This window comes from Pelodiscus sinensis, chromosome 1 (assembly GCF_052426305.1).
Source record: "Pelodiscus sinensis isolate ZL-2025 chromosome 1, ASM5242630v1, whole genome shotgun sequence".
NCBI classification, from domain to species: domain Eukaryota; kingdom Metazoa; phylum Chordata; order Testudines; family Trionychidae; genus Pelodiscus; species Pelodiscus sinensis.
Genome location: NC_143052.1, coordinates 200,998,255 through 201,012,233, shown reverse-complemented (window position 1 = coordinate 201,012,233; position 13,979 = coordinate 200,998,255).

The following is a 13,979-nucleotide window of genomic DNA, read 5'->3' as shown; positions in this document are numbered from 1 at the left end:
ATCAGTGGTTCTCAGCCAAGAGTCTGGGGCCTCCTGGAGGACTGGGAGCAAGTTTTGTGGGTCCAACAAGTGTAGCCAACATTAGGCTTGCTTGGGTACAGGACAGAAAGCCGAAACCCCACTGCACAGGACTGCAGCCCAAGTCCCTGAGCCCCATCACCCATGGCTGAAGCCAAAGTCTGAGCAACCTACCACAGTGCCCCCTGTGGTGTGTGCTCCCTGGCAATTGCACAGCTCGCTATGCCTTAATGCCAGCCCCAGCTTTTATATGCAGAAAAACAGTCGTCGCAGAGCTGCACGGGGATGTTTTTAAAGCACGTTGCGGAGGCTTTGGAAAGAAAAGGGCTGAGAACCCCTGGTCTAGACTGTTTTAAAGCATTGGGCACTTGTAACCATTTCCTGCTCTGTTCTCAGCTGTGTGGAGAAATGGAGTAAGAAGGGTAACAGCAAGGGCACTGGAGTAACACTCAGGAGACCTTAGTTCACTTCCTGGCTCTGCATAAACTTCCTGTGGACCATGGGCAAGTCATGTAATCTATCTAGAGCCTTAATTATTGTAACTTTTTCCTACCTCGCAGGGGCACTGTGAAGACAAAAAGCCATTAATGATTGGAATTAGTTTGGAAAAAAGAAGATTAAGGGGGGACATGATAGCGGTTTTCAAATATCTAAAAGGGTGTCACAAGGAGGAAGGCGAAAATTTGTTCCTCTTGGTTTCTGAGGACAGGACAAGGAGTAATGGGCTTAAAGTGCAGCAGGGGAGGTTTAGATTGGACATTAGGAAAAAATTCCTAACTGTCAGGGTGGTCAAATATTGGAATAAATTGCCAAGGGAGGTGGTGGAATCTCCCTCTCTGGAGATATTTAAGAACAGGTTAGATAGACATCTGTCAGGGATGGTGTAGACGGAGCTTGATCCTGCCTTGAGGGCAGGGGGCTGGACTCGATGACCTCTCGAGGTCCCTTCCAGTCCTATTATTCTATGATTCTATGATTGAGGCACTCAAAGATGACAAGGGCAGTACAAGTTCCTAGCCAGAAACTCAAACAGCATTTCCTAGTCTAAGAATGGCAGGATCCCACCGCCCTCAGATGTCCGTAGTCTGTACAGGGTGAGTTTTTAATTTTGCCCACTGCACCTAGGACAAATATGGCTTGTCTGTAGTATGAGCTCCTTCACTCTGGGTCTGGCTCCCTGCCTGCATCATCGGGGGGGGGGGGGTCATTTCTGGGGGGGGTCACTACTTTTGCTATATCTTTGTTGCTACCATAGGCCTCCACCTGCTGCTGCCGCTGCCGCCAGATGTTTCCCTGGATGTCAGGCTGCCTCGCTGGCTCTTTACCCCAAGTGTAAGGCAGTTGACACACAGGGATAGCTCCAGTTCTTGATTCCTGAGCCAAGATGTTGGCTAAGAGGCAAAGACGTAGAAATGACTTTTGGAATAGGGCTTATAAGGGTCTGCCCCTGGCTGTGTGCTTCCCAGCATGGGGAGACAGACACATACTAGCTCTATTCAAAGTTACATGCTAAAAATAGCTCTGTGGATGCTGCGACACAATGGACTGGCTCCTTAGTACAGAGCAGGGGTTGGGGGAGGCTTGTACATGCATGGCTAACCTGTACCGCCAACAGTGCTGCAGCATGCACACTATTTTTGGCATGCTAGCTGAAGCAGAGCTGGTGCATGTTAGTCTACATGGGCAGGAGTGGAGTGAGGTCAGTCCCAGCTGTGGTATACACAACCCCTAAGAGTCCAAGCTGCTGACCACTAGGAATGGGAAAGAGAGGCTGGCTGGACAAGGAAGAGGAGTCTCCAGTCACCACCCAGTTTGGACTCACCCTATTTCAATTTACACTGTGTTGTGTCTCTCTCAAAATCCAACTGGAAATTTGTACTTTATAATTTAACTACAATAGAACAGCTTTTTTTGGAACGAGGGGGGAGGGGAGAAAAATGCCATGAGCAGCCTAGTGTTTATCACCGGACCTGTAAAGCCTGTAAAGGAAAGGACCAGGAAAGGGGAAAGAGGAAGCGGGAGGAGAAGTGAATGTTCCAGGAATTGTTAGCTGCACTTACAGGAAAATAATAATGTCCCTCTCTTTCTGGAAAGAGTGACAGGCACTGTTGTGGCAAGGAGATGTTTTGCTGTAAAAACTGTGCACATCTCTTTCCTTCTGCACCTCTGGTGGCACACCTCACGGTGCAGCTGTTACATCCGTGCCCCTGGGAAAGGCAGAGGGGGAGAGTCTCTGCCTCCTGGAACATCAACTGCGCAGCGCAGCAAACTAGCCATGGTGTAAATAATTAAAAACAACAACAAAACCCAAGCCTTTGTAGCGGCCTGGAGTCTGAGCTGGTTCCAGGTTCTTTACGAGGGACAGAGGGCATAAAGAATCCTAGCTCAATTGAGCAAGTATCTGGCAAAGATGAGAGATGGTTCAGTTTCACGGGGGGTGGGGGTGGGGGTGGGATGCGGCTCATAAATATGGAACGCTTTTGTGATGTACTTACCTTTACATGTCCAAAAGACGCAGCTCCTGAGATTTTTGAGAGGCAGGAAAGTGATGACCTTGGAATAACTGTGGGCGTAAGAAGGCTATTGTTTATGTATTAGTAATGCGATTCTCTAGGTAGCGAATTAAGAGTGGGAGATTCATTCTTCCCAGGTTATCTCCTCGTGTCCTGCTACTGCTTCCTGCACATTTGTGCCCCATGCTGTTGCACCCTGCTGTGCACGTGATCATTGCATTCTGCCACGTCACTGGAGAAGCATTCACGCTCAAGCAGCTGGTATTGCAGGGAGATGCTTCATATTTTGAGGTTGTCAGGGCCATTTCTACCAGTGCTGGGGCCTACGCAGCCCAGCATCAGTACCCCTTTGGAGCAGGGGATAGGACTGAAACTGTGGGGGAAAGGTATGACCAACTCTCCCGGACTGGATGGACCGGATGCCATTTACTGTAGTAATGTCTGGTGCAGGAGAGCTGGCAACCTGGAGCAAGGCCGGGAGAGAGGCATAGGCCGGAGGAGCAGCAGGCGCCACTCAGACAATCTGAGAGAAGCGGCACTTTTAAGGGGAAAGTGACTCTTCTCTCTAGTTGCCTGCTGCACGGCTGCCCCCCGCTCAGTCCTCCAGCCTGTGAGGGCCACTCACTTCCACCCAGCGAGCAGGAGCTGGGCGCTCAGCACTGAGAGGCAGATGCACAATGGAATGCTGAGCCGGAGGAGGGTGCCGGGTGGCCAGAGCCCATAGGCAACACATGGCTGCGTAGGGCACCATGAAATGTGGGGCATTTTGGTGCCCCGATTTTCATGGTACCCTATGCAGCTGTGTGTTCTGCCTATCAGCAGGGACGGCTCTGGAGGTTATCTGCTGCAGCCACAGGTATTGAGGCTAATGCCATAGCCCCATTTGATCATCACATCTCCAATGTGAAATGGATTAAGGCAATGCCACACAATTCAGGGTTGATCTGCAATGAGCAGTAGGTGCTCAACCAGTGGCAGCTGGAGCTACTCTTATTTGTCATACCTTTGTCTTCCCACGTGAATTGGGCACAGACTGTAAATGAACTAACCTTGGTTCTTTGGGTCCTTAGTGAATAGACCGATTGTAACCTTCCCCGCTGCTGGTTTAATGCAGTCCGAGTCCTTTATTTACAGATGTAATATTACTGCAATTTGTGGTTTAAGTTTGCCCAATTTCAAACCGAAAAGGAAAATGACAATGAGTCTAATCTTGCAACCTTCACTAGGAAGCCAGAGAGCCATACTTCTCTACCTGACATCAGTTTTCATCTCATTTTCTCCAGAATCACCAGCAAGATCTAACTTATCCAACAGCCTGTTTGCTGTCATGGACTAAATTCAGCTCGGGTGTAAGTGAATGTAGTGCTACTTAGTGTGGTTGCACCCACTTACATTACATCCAAATTTGGCCCTGTTGGCTTAAAGAAAAGAAAACTAGGTTTGTATTGATCTTTCCTCCCCATGAGATATGGACGATGCCCTGTTCATGTTGTCTATGAGGGTATGTCTACACTACCCCGCTAGTTCGAACTACGGGGTAATGTATGCATACCGCACTTGCTAATGAAGCCCGGGATTTGAATTTCCCGGGCTTCATTAGCATAAGCGGGGAGCCGCCATTTTTAAATCCCCGCTGCTTCGAACCCCGTGTAGCGCGGCTACACGGGGCTCGAACTAGGTAGTTCGGACTAGGGTCCTATTCCCTACCGTTACTCCTCGTGAAACGAGGAGTACCGGTAGTTCGGAATAGGCACCCTAGTCCGAACTACCTAGTTCGAGCCCCGTGTAGCCGCGCTACACGGGGTTCGAAGCAGCGGGGATTTAAAAATGGCGGCTCCCCGCTTATGCTAATGAAGCCCGGGAAATTCAAATCCCGGGCTTCATTAGCAAGTGCGGTATGCATACATTACCCTCCTAGTTCGAACTAGGAGGGTAGTGTAGACATACCCTTAGTGTCTAGGTAAGAGGCCACTAAGAAACTTGGCGGCTTTGTTTTGCTTGGGGGGGGGGGAGCATATGTCTGATTAAACCCCACTGCTGCCTAGTGAGTCCCTTGTCACTCCTCTCCTTCACTCCTCACCCACTCCAGATGTCCCTGCTGCTTGTTGCATCTCTCCCGTCCTTTACCCTCTTAAGCCCCCCAACCCTCCTGCTTGCCACATGCCTGCAATTGGTGTGGGCTTCACAAGGGAAGTGAGGTATGGAGGAGAGAAGGAACACAATGATGGGGGAGGCTGAGTGGAGAGGGGGCCAAGCTGGAGTGGGGCCGGAGCCTGGGATGGAGCAGCAGTGGGACCTGGTTCAGCATGGGGATACAGTGGGGCCGGGGCTGCAGGTGGAAGAGGCAGGATAGGAGCTAGCCTCTCACAGGGGAAGCTTTGCCCCCCACACATGGTTGGCCTGGAGTCTCCTGTAATCTGCATGAATCTCTTGGTCACTGCTGAAAGCAATCCTGGGGATTGTAATGGAATGTTTTAAGAAAACAATATTAATTGATATTGGGGTGGGGGGACTCTCCAAGAATAGCTTGAGGCAGAAGTGGCCACCCTACCCATGGCTCTTCCCTATCTCCCAGGGGCGGTGTACGGATAAACATTAAACATTGTGCGGGGCTCAGCTGTCATGGTGATGGGGTAATAGAATTGCCTTAAACAGCTCGTTAGGTACATAGATTTCCTTGGAACACCCTCAATCTGAGTGTGATGCAGAGTCAAAAATTGACCTAGGATCTCTCAAAACTGGGATCAGGGTTTATTTATTTTTTGCCTGTAAAGGAGAGCATACCTTATGCTTTGAGACTCAAGTTTGGCTTGAACCAGAGCAGGTGAGTGTGGGATGATTTTGGAACTCCGTGAACATGGTTTAGCAAAACTCTGGTACTTCATTTCCCTTCGTCTCTTGATGGTATCCTCCATTGTAAGACTTGAGAGCTTTCAGAGCGTGCAAACAGCTTGGCTGCATTGCATGCTATTGTGATCCTTTCATCATGTTAATTGCCATGGTTAGTAGCAGCTTGAGCTATTTAAAAAAATAAATTAATGTTCTATAAGGTAAGAAAATTATTAGAGTGATGTCGGCTCTACTAAAATAATACACTATTTCATTTGTTTCATCATATGCTTTTTATGGTCCCGTCACTGTGAGATTCTGGCTAGTTTGGAGAATGTGTGATAAAGACAACTTTTTGGAAGCTGATTAAGCTGCTTACTTAAACATAAGCTTCGCATTGTCTGTTGTGTAATGCACAATAGTAAGATTTGGCTTTCTCCTGCACAGGGAGGGCAAGCTGCCTGCGTAGACAATGGAAGTTCATCCACTTATCTGTCTGCCTCCTGCACAGGTTGGCTGACTGCTCGCTCCCCATTTGTCCGGGAATTCTGACACGGTCTTTAAACTAGGGTCTCCTTCACAGCAGCAAATATGTGCTGCTTTTGCCCCTCTAAAAGATTTTACACAGTAGGCTTTCCTGCTTTGGTTCCCTAATCTTAGCAGAGTCATTTGAATACAAAACAAATCCCTGGTTTTTCTGAGTATTATCTAATCACTAATCTCTTTTTTTTATGTTTGTGCCTGGGGGGAGTTTTGTGAGATCAGTATTGCCTATCAATAGTTTGCTGTCCTCTACAGAAGAGGAGTTGCCCGCATTTCAGTTTTGACAATATTATATTGGGTGTTACAAAATTTTCACTCATCCAGCATTGTCTCCTAGTAAATGTGATTGTGATGTAGATAAATAGGGCTTGCGCTTTATCTAAGCTCTGCTGTCCAGAAATGAGGAAGAATGAGCAATATTCAAAACCTCAGGTGTCTTTGCTTTAGTTGTATAAAACATAGTCAAATGTATCTGACCCCACAACTCTTCTCCATGCTGGCTTCTCTCTGCCTCCTGGCCAGCCTCCAGCGTACCTCCAGCTCCAATCAGTATCTGCTTCCCACCATTTGTGGGGCTTCACTGGTCTCCTCAGAGATGAGCCACCCAGCACTGGGGCAGAAGTCTGGCCAGTCTTGGCCTGTTGGTGGCAGGACAGTGTGGGCAGCTTGGCTGGGCCCCTTGGCGAGTGGTTTTGAGGGAGCTCGGTTGGGTCAGGCTCCGGCCTGGCTGATCTCACCACTCCTGAAGGGCTGAGGTGATTTCCCCATCCTAGGACCAGCCCTGACTGCCCTGGTAGCTCAGCCTGGCAGATACAGTCACCTCCCAGGGGGGGCTAGGGAGTGCAGCTGGGAGGCAGAGTGTGTGTCTCTGGGGGCCCAGGGGAGTGCTAAGCTGTGAGGAAGCAGGGAAGGACTCTGTGTGCTAGGGCACTAGGGAGTGGGGGTTCTTTGGGGGTTGCTGGGCAGACAGATGTGGGGTTGTGGGTGGAGAGCGCTGGGCAGAGGTGGTGGTGTGCAGGGTACTGTGCATTTGTGGCAGGTTCTGAGGGGGGTGCTGGGCATAGCACATCTGGGGGGCCTCTAGCCATAGGGAAACAGAGCGTGTTCTGGTGTTGGGTGGAGGACATATAGGGCATGGGCATACTGGTGGCAGCAGCAGTGGTCTGGTTGGGCCACTGTGCATCTGGCACTGCTGGTTTGTAAATAATCCTCATACTGTACTGGGAGCAGCGGGGCTGCCCTTGCCATGCCATTCTCCAGCCAGCCCCTCCGTCTGGGGACTGAACCCCCCACACTGTGTCAAACTCCGCTGCTCCCATAGGAACCCACAAATATGATTGGTGCTGGGTCCATGAAAAGTTAATCCAACCCTGTCCCCCAGAAGATTTGCCACAGCAGGTCAGAAGAGCAAAGATACGGTTTGAAGAGGTAGGTCCATCCTCGACTTGCTCTGGGTGGGGAAAGCTTAATCTCACTTTACTGACCATTAAAATGTTGGTTTTACGTTGAAAGCTGCATCACCTGGTACACGGAGCATCATGAAAGATCAAGGTCTAAGTTCCCCGTTTCTCCCTATGGGTGTGGGCTCCGTAGTGTCCCTTGCCATGAGCTGGAGAGAGGACTCCAATGTGACACCCACAGAAAGGATTCTCCACCCAGGAGGGTGAAGGCACAGCAGTTGTTATTATTTCTATAACAGTAGAATCTAGAGGCCCCAGTTGGGATCCAAACCCTGCTGTGCAGGGTATTGTACAAACATAAAATAATAGTCAGTCCTTGCCCCAAAGAACGTGTGCAATCTAAGGTGCTGATCCAGCAAGGGAGATGGGCTGCTTCTCTGTGGAGTCCAATTGACCTCCGGAGGGGACCTCTGTGGTGGCTCAGGGCAGAACACAACAACCACCATACTGGGTCGGATCAATGGTCTGTTTAGCCCAGTATCTTGTCTTTTGACAGTGGCTGAGGCTAGATGAGTCAATGGGACTGAACAGACCAGAGGCAATTTATAAAGTGTTCCACCCTTCCCCTGTTATTCAGGCCCAGCAGCTGATAGTCAGAGGTTTAGGGACCCCAGAACGTGGAGTGACACACTTTCTCATGCATAGCCAGTAATTTTTTACTTCCGGTTGCACGAGTGTAGACTCAGCATGTTCTCCTTATCTGTATGTTGGTTTATGACTAATTTTACTACTTTTGTGTCTTTTGCTGCAAATTGGAAATATTTCTGAGGGTACTGCTAGACCGTGGGGTTTTTTTTTGTGGAAGAGCAAACATGCTCTTTCAGAAGCCCCTGTATTCCTCATTCTACGAGGAAGAAAGGGCTTCAGAAAGAGGGTTTTTTCCTGACATTTGGTGCAGTCTAGATGGGCCAAGTGTTGGAAAAGCCTCTTCTGACAAAAGAACTGGAAAAAGGTATGCAAAATGCGGAGCACATTTTGCGTACCTTTTTCCAACAAAAACTTGTTGTCTAGCCGTACCCTGAGTGATTAAGCATACCCTGAGGCTGTGTCTACATTGGCATCCCTTTCTGGAAAAGGGATGCTAATGACACACTTCAGAATTGTAAATCCGCGGGGGATTTAAATATCCCCCGCGGCATTTGCATTTACATGGCTGCCGCTTTTTTCCGGCTCGGGGTTTTTGCCAGAGAAAAGCGCCAGTGTAAATGCGATTCTCTGGAAAATAAGCCCTTTCAAGTATGAATAAGGGATCTTCCTGAAAAGGGCTTATTTTCCAGAGAATCGCATCTACACTGGCGCTTTTCTCTGGCAAAAATCCCGAGCCGGAAAAAAGCGGCAGCCATGTAAATGCAAATGCCGCGGGGGATATTTAAATCCCCCGCGGATTTGCAATTCCGAAGTGTCTCATTAGCATCCCTTTTCCGGAAAGGGATGCCAATGTAGACACAGCCTGAGTGATTAAGCAAACTAAAAAAATTGAATATATTTTTTCCAACCATCTTGGCTAATAGCCATTCATGGACCTATCCTCCGTGAACTTATGTAATTCTTTTTTAAACACAGTTATACTTTTGCATCACCTGGTGCATGGAGCATCTTTAAAGATCAAGGTCTAAAAGTTCCCTCTTTCTCTAGCTTGTAGACTGAGAACAAAGCTTGGGGTTCATTTTATCACTACCCAATATTCATCAAAGGGTATATCTACACTGCTCTCAGGAGGTGTGATTGTAGCACATGTAGGCACACCTGAGCTGCCTTGCTAAAAATGGCTGTGTAGCGGTGTGGCAAGAACTAGCCCTACAAGTATGTACCTGGGGCAGGAGTATACCAAGGCAGCTAGCCTGTGCCTCTGCAGCTACACTTTTGTTTTTAGCGAGCAGACCAGATCTGAGCTAGCTTGGTTGTGCCTACATGTGCTGACTACGCTGTGGCTTCTTGATGTACCTGAACTGATTTGTTATGCTCAGAGAGAACTGAAGTGTCAGAAGTGTTTTCAGCATTGTGACTTGCCTCTGGTTTTCCTACCAGTGTATCAGAAACAAAACAATTAGCCTTTCCAGCAACAGGCAGTCTTTTTACATACAGAAAATTAACAGTCTGGAGAGATCTCATATTTCTCCATCACAGCGATATCCTGTGGATCTGAATCTTTTCAGTTGCCACAGAATCCAAGGTCCTGATCCTGCCTTTACAATGCATCAAAAATTTCACGGAGTCACTTTGTCACTGCAAATGTTATTTGTTATACTACCCCTTCACAGTCACCTCCTCCCACTCTTCTGGTAGGATGCTTTATTTCCCCTCTCCTGCATGGAGTACCAATCTTCTGCAACAGCCACATGCCTAACACCTCTGCACTCAGCTGCTGAACTTGTTAAATGCTATCCAAGCCGCACAAGGAAATCCATATTCATTTTTCAGGGCACAGAGTTTGCCCTTGCTGGCTCTTTGCTGCAATAAATTGGACAAATGATGTTTTGATGAGAAAATTAACTCTCCCCTCTCTCCTCCTCAAAACACTTCTGTGCTATTTCCGAGCCTGAAAACAAATCCTCCCCAGCAGCAACTCTAAAAAGAACAGTTTGCCTGGTTTGTGTGGCTGCCCTCAGGCTGTTTCCCACATCTATCAGGAGTGTGTTTCTGCCCTGTTGTGTTGCTGGCATGATTAATGCTGGATCAAATGATCAGTATTTAGTTTGACCCCAGAAGCATCTGAACTCAGGCACTGGTCAGCCCTGGGGGGAGGGGGGGGGGGGGGGGTGGGAACAGCCACAAACCATCATATTAAGGGTGGTTATTTCAATAAATTATTTAATGGATCAGACCAGGTGTAAGTCAGTTGACTTGAATATTGCTGTCCCATTCTGCCCTGCCTGATGATCTGACTCTGTATACTGCTAGTAACTGCCTGATGTTTCCCTCCTGAGCAGCTACACGCAGTACCACTGATACGGCCTCATAAGTACACACACACTTTCTCATGTATAGCCAGTCATTTTTTACTTCTGGTTGCATGTGTAGACTCACCATGTTCTCCTTGTTTGCATGTTGGATTATGATTAATTTTACTACTTTTGTGTCCTTTGCTGAAAATTTGAATTATTTCTCAGCGATGAAGCAAACTAAAAAAATAAAATAAAAATATTCCTCCACCTCCAAGATGTAAACTCAAAGGAACCCTAATGTTCACACACATCCCCTTTTCTGATGGAGTGCTGAGAATCACCTAGCTATCATTATCTGTCTATTCTTGTCTGGCTCTCCATGTTCATACACCACCCCCACCCCTGTGGCAGCGGTGTGTCTGTCAAGATGCTGTATTGACAGTTCTGGAAACTGAAATCCTCTCAAATAAATCAGGAGAGCAGCTTTGCAAGATTCTGGTTGCAGCTTGGCAAGCTTCTTGCATGATGTGACTCAAATTTGACCTCTAGGGATCACCTCTCATGGTGAGAAGATAGTTCATTCTCTATGCTGGTGCTAATTCTTGTCCTTTCTGATGAGCTTGTCAATCAGTGCCAACTAGCCCATGGAAACCTGCTTGCTCGGAAACAGACTGACAGCGCCAGACTATTTCAGATATAGCAGGTCACTAGACAGCTGTCTCCTACCTAGAATCTGGGCTAGAGTTGAACTTGTGCCCCAAAGACAGTTGCGTCTTTGTCCCCTAACATTCCCCTCAAGCAATCCACTCTCCAAAAGCAACTCTCAGAACTTGGAAATAATGTCATCTTACAGAGATTGCTCAAGACGTTCGATCAGGTTTAGAAATTGCATCGGGGGTAAAGCACTCCCCTTTCTTTTAACATTAAATTGCTTCATTATAATCTCCAGCAGAAGAGTGTGATTCGTCATGTGCATTGTTGTCTTTCTCAATTAATGCTTTTCACAGGCGCTCAGGTTTAAACATCTCCCTTTCTCTTCCCAGGTTCTTTACATTTCCCAGAATGGTTCCCAGCGCTAGAGATAATTCTGTTTCAGAGATGCTGCATTTCTCACCTGCTGATTGCAATTAGCCACTGCCAGCTGGGGCCTGGGGTGCTGCTGAAGAGCTAACAAGAAGTGGAGAGCAGCATGAGGCCTAGACAGTATGTATGCTTTGAATATATAAAAATGCTGCTCTGTGTTTATGAGAACACACCTCTGCAAGCAAGATTTCCATGCGCCTGCACAAATGGAGCTTTTACTTTCTTTGGTAACATGGTTGGTTTGTTACTTTTTCACAATACAACAATGGGTTTACCAGTAAGGAAACGTGAGGAAATGAAAAATAGCACAGGTGAAAGTGAAGCCAACAGCAGCCTTGTTAAGCAAACCTTTCACATAGTATTGTCCTCAGGCACTGTCAGTTATGACAGGGGCAAGTTACTTCTGTTTGTGTCAAAAGAAGCTCATTAGACTGACAGCTAAAACTCCAGGGGCTGAGCTGACCTGGCCATAGACTCATTTAGCTGAAATTATAGTGCTGTAGCATTCAGGAGACCTAAGCTCTGTGGGATTCATAGTCTCCGGAGGTCAGAGCATAACTGCCAACTGCAGAAGGAAGTTGAAGAAAAAAGCAGAAGGAATCTCACAGTCTTATGGCATGTGGGGGCTGGCCATGATTAATATCCTTGTCCCTTATCTGAAAGGAAGGACAGCTGCCTGCTAGTGTTTCCATGCAGGCTGGCACCTCCAACATGGCTGCCTGACCATGGAGGGGCCCTTTAAGGGACAGAACAGTTAGGGATGTAAAATCCCATTTCTTTAGCTAACCAGTTCAAAGTTATGTTTAACCAGTTAACCACTTAAACGGGGGTGGTGCCCCACCTGCAGTGCGGCATGACAGGCTGGCCAGGCCAGAACGCCTCCTGCCATGGTGCAGCACGCTAGGTCAGACAGGCTGGAGCAGCCTTCTGCTCACATCGGATCTGAGGCTTCTCTAGCCCAGCTGGGCCACTGGTTAACCATTGACATGCCTAAGAGGAATAGCCACACACTCTCTCTACACTGAGGAACTCTGAATGACATCGGGCTTCTCTGAGGCACAATGCCAGCAGCCCTCTCAATGGGGCAGAGAGAACACTCCCAATGCACTTTTTAAGCACAGCGAAGGCCCAAGGAAGCCTACTCAATAGTGAGCTAGTGGGAGAGGATGGGTTTCCTATCACAAGTTTCCCCAGCAGTACGACTGTGCTCATCTGAAATACTAAACTGAGATGTGCCGGGGACATGCCCAGACAGGCAGAGTGGAGAATATAAAAATACAGTTCCCCTTTGCTCCAGCCAAACATGGCAAGCACAAGGCTGATCAGATTTTGAGTGGGAAAGGCAGCTTGTGCTTTGCAGCTGCTGTCCGTGTTATCAATACTCTGCCTCCTCTGGCATGGCATAGCCCTGAAGCATTGCAATGCCAGTGTTGCTCATGATTGGCACTTCATCGTCTCCTTGTGCTTGGCCATGGTGCGGATGGCATCTGGCCAGGCCAAAGAGTTCGCGGGGCCCAAGGCAGCATGTTGTGGTTGGCTGAGCCTCACGGCCGGCCGGCTTCCAGTCAGGGCAGTGAGTGAGCAGCTGGGTGGGTGGGAGCTGGGCAGCGTGGGGCTCTGAATATGAGGGGCCCAAGGCAACCACCTTGTCCAAAGGCCAGGGCTGGGTAGCCTTCTGCACGCACCCTAGCACAGCAAACGCTGGGCTTTACAGGACAGAGTAGAGGTAAGTCTGCCTTACTCCCCTGCACCACCACCCAGAAGCCACCTGTGGGAAGCAGTGCCCAGCTGGAGGCTGCATTCCGAATGCTGGCCCCAGTCCTGAACCCCTCCTGCACCCCCCAAACCACTGCCCCAGCCCTGAGTCCCCCTGCACCCAAACTCCCTCCCAGAGCCTGCACCCTGAACCCCCTCCTGCACCTCAACTCCCTGCCCCTGGCTCAACTCAGAACCCCTCCCACACTCCAAATCCTTTAGCCCAAGATCAGAGTCCATATCCTCCGCACCCAGCCCTCTGCCCCCAGCCTGATAAAAGTGAGTGAGGATGGGGGAGGAAGGGAGGATGGAGTGAGCAGGGGTGGGGCCTTGGAGAAGGGGTGGGAAGAAGGCAGTGTAAGGATGTTTGGGTTTGAGGTGGATCCTGGATTTCATTTAAATTCCAAAAGTGATCTCATGCTTAAAAAGGTTGGAGACCCCTGGTCTACACTATAGAGTTCTGTTGGAAAAACAGCCTTTTTCTGACACAACGTGAGGAACCTCCACACTGCAATTAAGAACATAAGAACGGCCATACTGGGTCAGACCAAAGATCCATCCAGCCCAGTATCCTGTCTGCCGACAGTGGCCAATACCAGGTGCCCCAGAGGGAGTGAACCGAACAGGTAATGATCAAGCAATCTCTCTCCTGCCATCCATCTCCACCCTCTGACAAACAGAGGCCAGGGACACCATTCCTTACCCATCCGGCTAATAGCCATTAATGGACTTAACCTCCATGAATTTATCTAGTTCTCTTTTAAACCCTGTTATAGTTCTAGCCTTCACAACCTTCTCAGGCAAGGAGTTCCACAGCTTGACTATATGCTGTGTGAAGAAGAACATCCTTTTATTTGTTTTAAACCTGCTGCCCATTAATTTCGTTTGGTGGC